The sequence below is a fragment of the Rhipicephalus sanguineus genome, chromosome 6 (genome assembly GCF_013339695.2).
Source record: "Rhipicephalus sanguineus isolate Rsan-2018 chromosome 6, BIME_Rsan_1.4, whole genome shotgun sequence".
In the NCBI taxonomy this organism is placed as follows: Eukaryota; Metazoa; Arthropoda; class Arachnida; order Ixodida; family Ixodidae; genus Rhipicephalus; species Rhipicephalus sanguineus.
Genome location: NC_051181.1, coordinates 21,504,008 through 21,514,629, shown reverse-complemented (window position 1 = coordinate 21,514,629; position 10,622 = coordinate 21,504,008).

Here is a 10,622-nt window from a genome sequence, read left to right as displayed (position 1 = left end):
ATCCGGTGTCCAAGTGCTTGGCGGACGAAAATAGTCATCGCTTACGTCTTCTCTACCTGCCTTACCAAAATAATTCCTTGATGCACAAACCTCTGGGTCATTCCATGCCAAATCATCCAGCGTTTTTCCGACCATCACAAATATGGCTGAAAAAATTTCAACGTTTTTCTTGAAGTTCGAAACTGGTTCTGCTCGTTTATTTCTGTTGCCAAAAATTTTCCCGCCTATTTGTGAGAGTCTGTAGTTTTGCGCCGACTGAGCTAATGGGCATCAAACAACAATTTTTTTCAAAGGACGTTTATGGCATGCACTCGATAAAAAGGTATTTCCGGCAAACTAATGAAGTGATGTAAGTGGAAAAATAATGACTTATTTATGTACATCGATTCTTCGAGGGCTTTTTGCACGAGCAAAATTGAATAAAGTTGCAAAGTTTGACATTTTTTTACAGGAACAAGGCATACTCAAACAGTAGAAATAAATTATGTGCTGGTGGCCTGTTCGACATAATACAACAGAAGAATAGTTTAGTCACTGAAGGTTTAGCACATCGTCTGAAAAAAAAATTGCGAATTTCACTTTTTTTGAGAAAAGCTCTGTATTCAGCATCAAAAAACTTGCCTTAATGGTCGGACTAAAACTATGCACTATACTTTATTTGAAAGCTCTATGTATTAGCTGAACATAGGCAAAGTTACAAAAGGGTATTATTTTTTTAACTTGAGAAATATTTTTTTGAAATTTTGTATCTCCACCAGCTTTTCGCCGACGTAACTCAAGCGGCATGAAGCACTCACAACGGCAATCTTCGGTCCATGCCCACTGACCTGGAATGCCGACTTCAAATGGTACTGTTATAAAGCAATGAAAAAGGAAATGGGGTTGCTTTATAGAGAGTACCATGTTTGACTCACCATGAAACTACAGGCTCTCACAAATAGGCGGGAAAATTTTTGGCAACAGAAATAAACGAGCAGAACGAGTTTCGAACTACAAGAAAAACGTAAAACTTTTTTCAGCCATATCTATGATGGTCGGAAAAACGCTGGATGATTTGGCATGGAATGACCCCTCTTGAAAACTCAGTTATATCTTTGTGGAGCTCGTAAGCACTCACTGCATTGTTTTTGGGGCAAAATGTGAGGCCGCGCATTAGCAGATCTATATCGACCGGACTTAAGCTTTGTGATGTCTACCACTTAGCTACGACGTTCTGGGTGTTGGGCTGGGATTGCGGAGCTTTCTGCCGTGTTCATCGAATTATTCAGGGCAGAGTTCGTAGCATGATTTCTGTCTCCAAGAGGCCCAAAATATAGACATGCCTTAGTCACATGTTCAATACACTTAAGCCAGCTGGTATTAGCGTTTCAAAAGGGGCTCTTGAATCCATTCGATATGGTACCCACACCGAAAACCAACGAGTTAAGCCCTTCTAGGAATTTCTCACCTACCCTTGTTAAGTGGCACGTGCTTTCTCTGACAATCATTATTCAGCGAAACGTATACCCCCCCCCCCACTCTGCACCCCCGTTTCTTTGTTTATTTTCCTTCCTTCACATCATCCAGTTTGCCACGACGGTCTCTTCTACCCCCCCCCCCCACTCGCACTCGCACTTGCCTTCCTCTTCTCGCTTGTGAAGGAGAGGACACGAAGCACATACACACGAGCGCTAAGGAAATCAGGTCGAACCTTGCAGAAGACAAATCCACTTGTCGAAGCGTCGGCTCGAGCACCCACGATTTTACGGATTTTTTCATCGAAAGCTTACATCTTCCCCTTGCTACCATTTTTTGGATTTCCACTGATGAAAGATGACGAAACATGAGTGTCCTCTACGTTCCTCAGCGCACGTAGCTTTAATTTGAGACAGTCAGTACAAGTACATACACCACCACTTCTACGAGGGAGGCATGCATCATGCGTTAGGTTAAAAACCAGAGCCACGGCACATGGCATTGAAGATTTTGTCGCAGCTGCACCACAGAACATAACGCATTTCATCATTCACTGCGGCACTAACAACTGTTTTTACAACAACGGCGATGTCATTGTGGAGGCCCTGAAGACTGGTGAACAATTTGCAGAACAACAGATGGGACGCAAAACTCACCCTCACAATAGTTCTGCCCAGAAGAGCAAACAAGCACCGATCACTCATTGCACAATCGCGCACACACCTAGCTCACGCACGAGGATCACGCAAAGTTAACGAATTTCTTCTGGATGTTCAACACGGCCACAAAAACGTTGATGTCATATATCACGCGGAAATTCAGCAGGGCCCTGACATTCTGCTCGCTCGGAACGGACGAAATCTTAACTTATCAGGCGTCAAAGTAATTTGGACGGACATCAAGTACAGAATCAGGAATGATTTTAAACAGACGCAGCCAATGACAAAATCTAACGGACCGTCCCACGAACCAGAACAACGCGATTCACATGCCGCAAGCACTAGCTAAAACTCACGCCCCACCGTAGCGAAGACACAAGAAGCATATACTCAAACGGTGGACGTGATAATAACACCAGTAACAGAACCCGCTCAACAAGCAGATGCAACAAATTCACGCACTTTTCTAACAGAGACATCTGCGAACGCTAGCAAACAAACAGATACAGAAACACGCATCGGGTCAGTTCTCACCACTAACACAAATAGCAGTAAGCACCACATGAAGGTCTGCCCGACTCAAACAGAAGTGACTAACAAATAGCAACGACAGTACAGGAAACCGCTCATCTCGGTCTTTTCTCTAATCCCTTCAACTCGCCGCAAAACAAACTAGAGAATGAATTGGAAGAAATACTCTAGTTACAATAAAGAAACGAAAATTCTGAAAGGTGTTAAAATTATATTCAAATGTGCTCTGGGTACACCCGCCGAACCTATTAGAGAAATGAAACAGCATTTTAGAAAGTGCGTCTTTGTCATTAATAGCAATTTTAAAAGAACATTGCCGAAATCAGCTTCCTTTAATAGCCAACAAGCTTAATAGCATCACACTATCTGAAGAGTTTACAATAGAGCGAACTTGGGCATGTTGGTGTAACAGAGTGAAACACACTGCGCAAAATTACGACGGGGAGACATGGAGGAAACACAAACAGCGCAGAACATACAACAGTTTATTAGATCAGTTTTTCTAACACGTATGCAGAAAAACAGCCGCATCAATGCGCATGTCAAAACAGATACACTTCCTATCATCTTGGAAAATCAGATCGAAGAAATGTTAACTCTTTATTCGATGACATGATTGACGGCGAACTGACACATCCATCACGCAATCTTTGAATCATCTCAGCTTCGATAATCTCGCGCACATGCTTCTTTCAATGTTTGCGTACCACATTCGCGTCATTAAAAATTGGCACACACGTGCAGTCTTTACAGTGCAAAGCAAGGAGGCCCACCTGACCTTTCGTTACATTCCTAGCATGCTCTCTGAATCTCTCTTTTTTACAACGGCCAGTTTGGCCGATGTAATGCTTTCCACAGCTCAGCGGAATAGCGTAAACTACACCAAATGCGCAATCTTGAAAAGGAGCACGGCGCTTCTTAGTGCAAGAAATTGCCGCTTCACTACTAAACAAGCTGCCATGTAATGATCCTTACACCGTTAAGAATTCCGAAGAGGTTGTGTGTTCTTTAGAGAACCAGGCTTCAGGCAACATCAGTGCGTTTTCTACTGATGTGAAAGATCTATATTATTCACTTCTGCAGGCTGGTTCGCTGCGTAGCGTTGAGGCGGCAATTGACGAGTGCGGATGCGTAGCTTTCCAAAATGACACTGGGATTCATGTCACTGGATTTTTAGAACTTTTGTCGTTATATTTAAAATCTATCTAGATAATTTGGGATGGACAATTGTACTTGCAAAACCAAGGCGTGTGTATTGGGTTGTCCATAGCACTTGTGCTAAGTGATGTATTCTTAGCCAATGTTGACAATGACCTGTCTAGAGGGTTTGAACAGAGTGCTGTTATAAACGTTTTTAGGTCTGTTGATGATTACTTCATTTTCTTTCAGTCTAACTGCGCCTCCCTCACATGAATCAGATGTTGATGGCATCCTTAACATGTCTCGGGATTCTTTCGATCCTTTAATTGTAAGTGCGAAAATGAAAAATTACGTTTTCTTGACTTGCTGCTAAATTTTAGTGCTGAGCACGTGTGACGAAGGTACGGTCCTAGGGCCGTTAAACCACTTCTACCTTTTCTTCTGCACATTCCAAATTGGTGAAAAGAAGCGTTACTTGTTTTTATTTTAGATATGCCTTGTCTAAGTCTTGTCCTACTGTAATGATGGAGGCAGTGCAGCTTCAATCAGAGCGCTTATCTCAGGCTGGCTATCCGATGCATGTGCAGGTTCCTGTAGCTGAAGGGCTTGGTTGCGGCACTGCAGCCGCAACCAAGCAACGAAAAGAAGAAAGTGGTCATTCCATATATTCACAAACTGGCACATAATCCTAAACGAATCGCTGACAAATCACAGGTCTCAACTGTATTTTCGGCCCCGCTAAAGCTAGGCTAACGCAGCTCAGTAGAAATAATGAAGCGGCAAATTCTTGCACTACGAAACACCGTGCCCCATTTCAAGATTGCTCAGTTGGTGTAGTTTATGCTATAACGCTGAGCTGTGGGAACCAGTACATCGGCCAATCTGGCCGTTGTAATAATGAGAGACTCAGAGAGCATGCTAGCAATGTAACGAAAAGTCAGGGGGGTCTTCTTGCTTCGCACTGTAAAGACCGCACGTGTGTGCCAAATTTTCATAAAGCTGATGTGGCAAGCAAGCATGGAAAGAAGCATGTGAGTGAGATTATCGAAGCGGAGATGATTGAAAGGTTGGGTGATGAATGTGTCAGTTCGCCGTCAATCATGTTATCGAATAAAGAGGTAACATTTTTTCCATCTGATTTTCTAAAATGATAGATCGTGTATCTGTTTGGACATGCGCATTGATGCGGCTGTTTTTCTGCATATATGTTAGGAAAACTGACCTAATAGACTGTTGTAAGTTCATCGCTGTGTGTTTCCTTTCTGTGGCCCCGTCGTAATTTTGCGCTGTGTGCTTCCCTATCTCAACAGCAAACTGAAGAACTTGCCCGATTTGTAGAACGTATTAAGGATCAATTGATGATCAAGGAAAAGCGCGAAGTGGTAAACATATCCCAAAGCTTAAGTCCAGTCGATATTCATTTGCTCAAGCGCGGCCTTACATTTTGCCCCACCAACAATCGAGCGAAGAAGTACGAGCTCCACAAAGATATGAGTTTTCAAGACGCTTGCGCATCAAGGAATGTTTTTTGATAAGGCAGATACAGAAGACGTAAGCAATGACTACATGCGTCCGGCAAGCACTTGGACACCGGATACAAAACAATGCCAAGAGTTTGATCAATACATAAAACTAGTCCAAAGGGAAATTATGAGCGCAACTAAACAGAGTCGAAAGCCGAAGAACTTATGTGGAACACGACGTCTTGAAACAACTTTCAAGCAGAAAGGACATTGGAATAAAACCTGTGGACAAGCGTGGCAGTTTAGTAATCCGGGCTATAGAAAAACATAAAAACGAAGCTATCAGACAACTCAGCAACGACACGCACTATCGAAAATTAGCCTGGTATCCAACTACAAATTATAGCATTAGCGTTCAACATACCATAACGGATTTTCTAGCCAGGGAATTAATCAAACCCTGTCAGCTCCGGTTCCTAATGCTTAAAAACAAGCAAGCAGACCGCTTTTACCTTCTTCCGAAGATTCATAGGTTTCCACGGATTAACTGCTTATCGCGCAAATCCCGGGCAGTCCTATAGTACCTAACAGCAATACACCTACTGAGTCGCTATCGAAACTTCTTAATCATCATTTATCTAAAATACCGTCTAACCTACCGTCTTTTCTTCAAGGTACACCTAATTTCCTTCGAATAGCAAATTTTATTAACGATACACGAACACTCTCGGATCATTACATTAGATGTCTGCTCCTTGTATACGACACACCTATCACCAAGGGACTGAAGCGGTCTTATAGTCACTCATAGAAAGCGAGCGAACACATAATGCTGAGGTTTACCTGTCGTTACTGAAATTAGTCCTGACGCGAAGTTATTTTGAATTTCATTCGTCCTATTACCTCCGAACTTTCGGCACTAGTATGGGAGCCCATTTTGCGCACACATACGCCAACATTTTATGGGACAGTTAGAATCAGAGCTGTTGAAATTATGTCCAGTAAAGCCTTCCATCTATCTCCATTACATAAATGACATGTTTATTATATGGGAAGATGGCGTAGGCGCACAAAACGTATTTATTGAGGACTGTAACAAGTTTCACTCTAGTAATAAATTTACCATGCACTATTCCAGTGAAATTACCTTCCTAGGCACGACGGTCTCTCTTGAAAGAGGAACAATAAAGCCGCCGACTTACAGAAAACCAACAGACAGACAGCAATACCTAGATTACACTAGTCATTACCCGCACTGTAAGAACTCTGTGTGAAATAACAGGTATTGTTAGAGAATATTTCTGTTCCCATACAGAAAATATCTGTGTTACGCCCATGACGGAAACACGTTCACGAGAACTACACTAATTTTCTGTTTTCGGAGCAGTCAGCTCCCGAACTTCAAACCGTTGGTCACGTGTGCACCTTTATTGCAAAAAGTAAGTGATATGAAATACACTTTCTACTTTTTATAAATCACTTCGAATATTTTATGCGCCAAATAGTCATTGAGCGCAATATCAACCCACATATTTCGCATGCCCAGTCCCCACTTTTTCTGCGGACCTGCAGTCGCGCGCGTTGTGCTGGTTGGCGCGAATGGGATGCTCCTCCATGTTTGGATGCATGAAACCGATGCACCGATGAAACAAAGAAGACGTATCAGCGTGTGATCGACGGCGTACCGCATCTCTTCCGTGATCGATCAAGCAACTCGCAAACCAGGTGAGTCAGGCACATTCTGACTGGCGTGGATTGAGCTGTAATAAGTGGGGTTCCCCCGTCCACCGTCTTGATGCTGGCTAATGGTCCCAGTTATTACACGCAAAAATATCTAACACAGAATAGGTAGAGCAATAGGTAGAGAAATATCTAACACAGAATTTCAAGGTTGTGGGTTTCAAGGGGGGCCCTTGACAGAAACGGCGTTTTTTCATCCACTTTAATTCATGAGAGTTTATGCCATAATTACTACATTACGGATGCAAGCTACAAATAATGTCCCCTATGCTTGTACTGCTATTGAAAGGACAGCGAAAATTTAATCATTGAGAGATTTTGAAAGATCTTGAGTGGACAATCGCTTTATTTTACACGAGTGACCTTAAAACTAAGTCTCCCACGACTAGTTTGGGGTGTCGTAATAGAACTGATGGCGCGCCTGCGTTTGCTTTAGGGGCGCGTAGTATGGGAGTGTGTTAGTGTCGGGGTCCCACGCGGCCTGCGTACCCAAATGCTCGTGTTCCTTTGTTCGCTCCTTGGATGCGACTCTCAAGAGGAAGGTATATAACAGCTGCATCTTACCGGTACTTACCTACGGAGCAGAGACCTGGAGACTTACAAAGAGGGTTCAACTTAAATTGAGGACGACGCAGCGAGCGATGGAAAGGAAAATGATAGGTGTAACCTTAAGAGACAGGAAGAGATCAGAGTGGGTCAGGGAACAAACGGGGGTTAAGGATATCATAGTTGAAATTAAGAAGAAGAAATGGATATGGGCCGGCCACGTAGCACGTCGGCAGGATAACCGGTGGTCATTAAGGGTAACTGACTGGATTCCAAGAGAGGGCAAACGCGTGAGGGGAAGACAGAAAATTAGGTGGGTAGATGAGATTAAGAAGTTTGCAGGTATAACGTGGCAACAGAAAGCACAGGACCGGGTTGATTGGCGGAACATGGGAGAGGCCTTTGCCCTGCAGTGGGCGTAGACAGGCTTATGATGATGATGATGATGATGATGGATGCGACTGACGAACAAAAGAAAGTGGTGGGGAGAGTACAAACGAACGCGGGGACCGAATGGCCAGGGGACCCCGGCAACAAAACTCTATTCTTTAGAAAGAGCGGGAACACACCAGGTGCTTTAACGATTCGTCGCGGCTGCTTCGCTGTGACTGGTAACGAGTATAAGGGAGTGTGTGCTGCGGAAATGTGGTACGGTATTACCGCACTGCTCTTTCAATCTCAGTCGTTGTGCTTTTTTTTTGCCGCTCCTAATCCCAGTGAAGCCAACACCATGTATGTTCTTTTTTCTGTATCAGAGATTACTTTGTGGTCACGCCTCATTGTTGTCTGTCAGCCCAAGCATTGTTAACGAGGAACTTGCGGTTCGGAGGACGCACTGTCACTGGAAGCGAGAGCGGCTTAAGCACACTACCGAGAAAGGATCAGCGGTACGGAATACCGCACCTTATTTACATAACTTGCTAAGAGTCCAGATTTATTATGGGGACCCACACGCGGCTTGTGTATCCATGTTCTTGTGTACCTCTGTTGTCTCCTTGCGAGAGGCGGGCAAAAAGACGAAAACGGGGAGTGCACTAAAGAATGCGAAGACCCAATGGCTAGGGCACGCCGAAGAGAGGGGACCCAAGTGAGGGAGGGAACTGAAAGGTGCGAAAATCCGAGTTTCGAATTCAAAGCGAATAATACCTTATCAAATAATTCTGTACGACTTCCGAATAGCTAGTATTCAAAGTTTCGTATAGTTCAACAGGACGAATATCTAACCTGCGACAAGCGCCAATGGTGCAACTTGGTGACGGTGGGGTGGCTAAAACTAATTCTAACGTTGATACAGTGGGCTTTTCGTAGTACTTTCACCAGTATCCTGGTTCAAAAGTGAGCATGTTTATTTTTAAAGGAGTATGTCATTTCCGCACTTCATGGCTACAGCAAAGAAGCTCATGGAATTGCCTGGGAGACCGCCAAACTGTTCATGTCAAAAAGGAAGCACACTGAGCTCGGACTTTTAAAGTCAAGAGGTTCAAAAAGACTTCAACGAGCTCCTGATCTCAAGAATGGATGATTCTTTGAAATACTGGAAAGAGCATGCAGCTGCACAGTATCCAGGTATCGCCATAATTGTTTTGCTATACCTTCCCATTCCTGTTACTGAGGTGACCAGTGGGTGTACATTTTCAACTGCAGGGAACAACGTAACGTCACAGCGAGCGAGCCTGAAATCAGGTCATATGGAACAGCTTGTGTTTCTACATGACATTTTGTAATCGTTCGGTAGCAGTTGCCTACCGCGCTGTGTGCAAGAGGGCATCAGCAGATTTCATTTCTTTCTTCTTTCTTTTAACTGAAAAAAAGATCTTGTATTCGATAGATCTTGGTCACTATTAGGCAATATTCGAATCGAGATGAGGTTTCACTATTCGTACACCCCTAGAAATGTTGCTTTATTGAAAGGTACCCGCACTTCCAATTGTAAGGACAAACATGGAGGTAGTAGGCTTGGGGAGTATATCACTGACACCTTGCAAAATAGTTACTGGGCATGTGCAACCATGTTCGTTTTCCACATGAGCAGCCTAGGCCACATATAAGCAGGCAAACAAATTTTTCCATTCAACACTCATCCCTTCGATTCCTTTCCTTCGTGGTCCCTTTCTCTTTGTACACAACATAGCTTACTATGAAGTGTTACATTCCCAGAATAACTTTTGCAAAGCCTCTGAAATTGTGGCACCTCCTTGCACTGTATTGCGAGGGGGAGGGGGTAACACCTAGAGCTTGAAAAGCGCTCAGGGAAGGAGAGGTTTTCATGGGAAAATACTCTTCCAGAGAAGCCTACCTACAGTTGGCTTGCAGAATGCAGAGGAGTCCCTCATATATTCCACCGCTCCAAAAGCGTCTAAAAAAATCATGGCTGAAAAACACTGCTCTATCAATTGAGCTGTGATAAGTGGGGTTCCCCCGTCCACCGTCTTGATGCTGGCTAATGGTCCCAGTTATTACACGGAAAAATATCTAACACAGAATAGGTAGAGCATCGGATACATAATTTCAAGGTTGTGGGTTTGGGCCCCCCTTGACCGAAACGGCGTTTTTTCATCCACTTTAATTCATGAGAGTTTATGCCATAATTACTACATTACGGATTCAAGCTACAATAATGTCCCCTATGCTCTCCGTGGCTTAATTGTCTGTCAGATTGATTTGGTTGCCTCCCAGAAAGCCGAGCCCCTCAATTGCTTTCTTTCATTCGTTCGAATATTCTGTTCATCGCTGTTGTCTTTTCAGATGTACCCCTGCAGTACGTGTGGCTGTTCTAGCTATACTCTATCTTCATTTATGAAGCATGTGGCCTTGCACAAGAATATCTGGAATTTTTCTGTCAAATGCCCGTTCCAAAACTGCGGAAAGAAATTCCGCAAAGTTGGGTCTCTGTGCAGTCATTTCTCTCGCGAGCACAGGCGTGTTAGGAATGCTGAAAAAGAAGGCTGTGTTGCCATCTGTGCACAGTCCTGTAACCTGGTCTGCACTGTGGACTGCTGCCTACAAGTTTGTCAAGATTACCGAGCTCTAATTGCCCACCTAAAGCTCAAGGCACTAAAGTGACATGTCTGCTATGCAAGAAATCGTA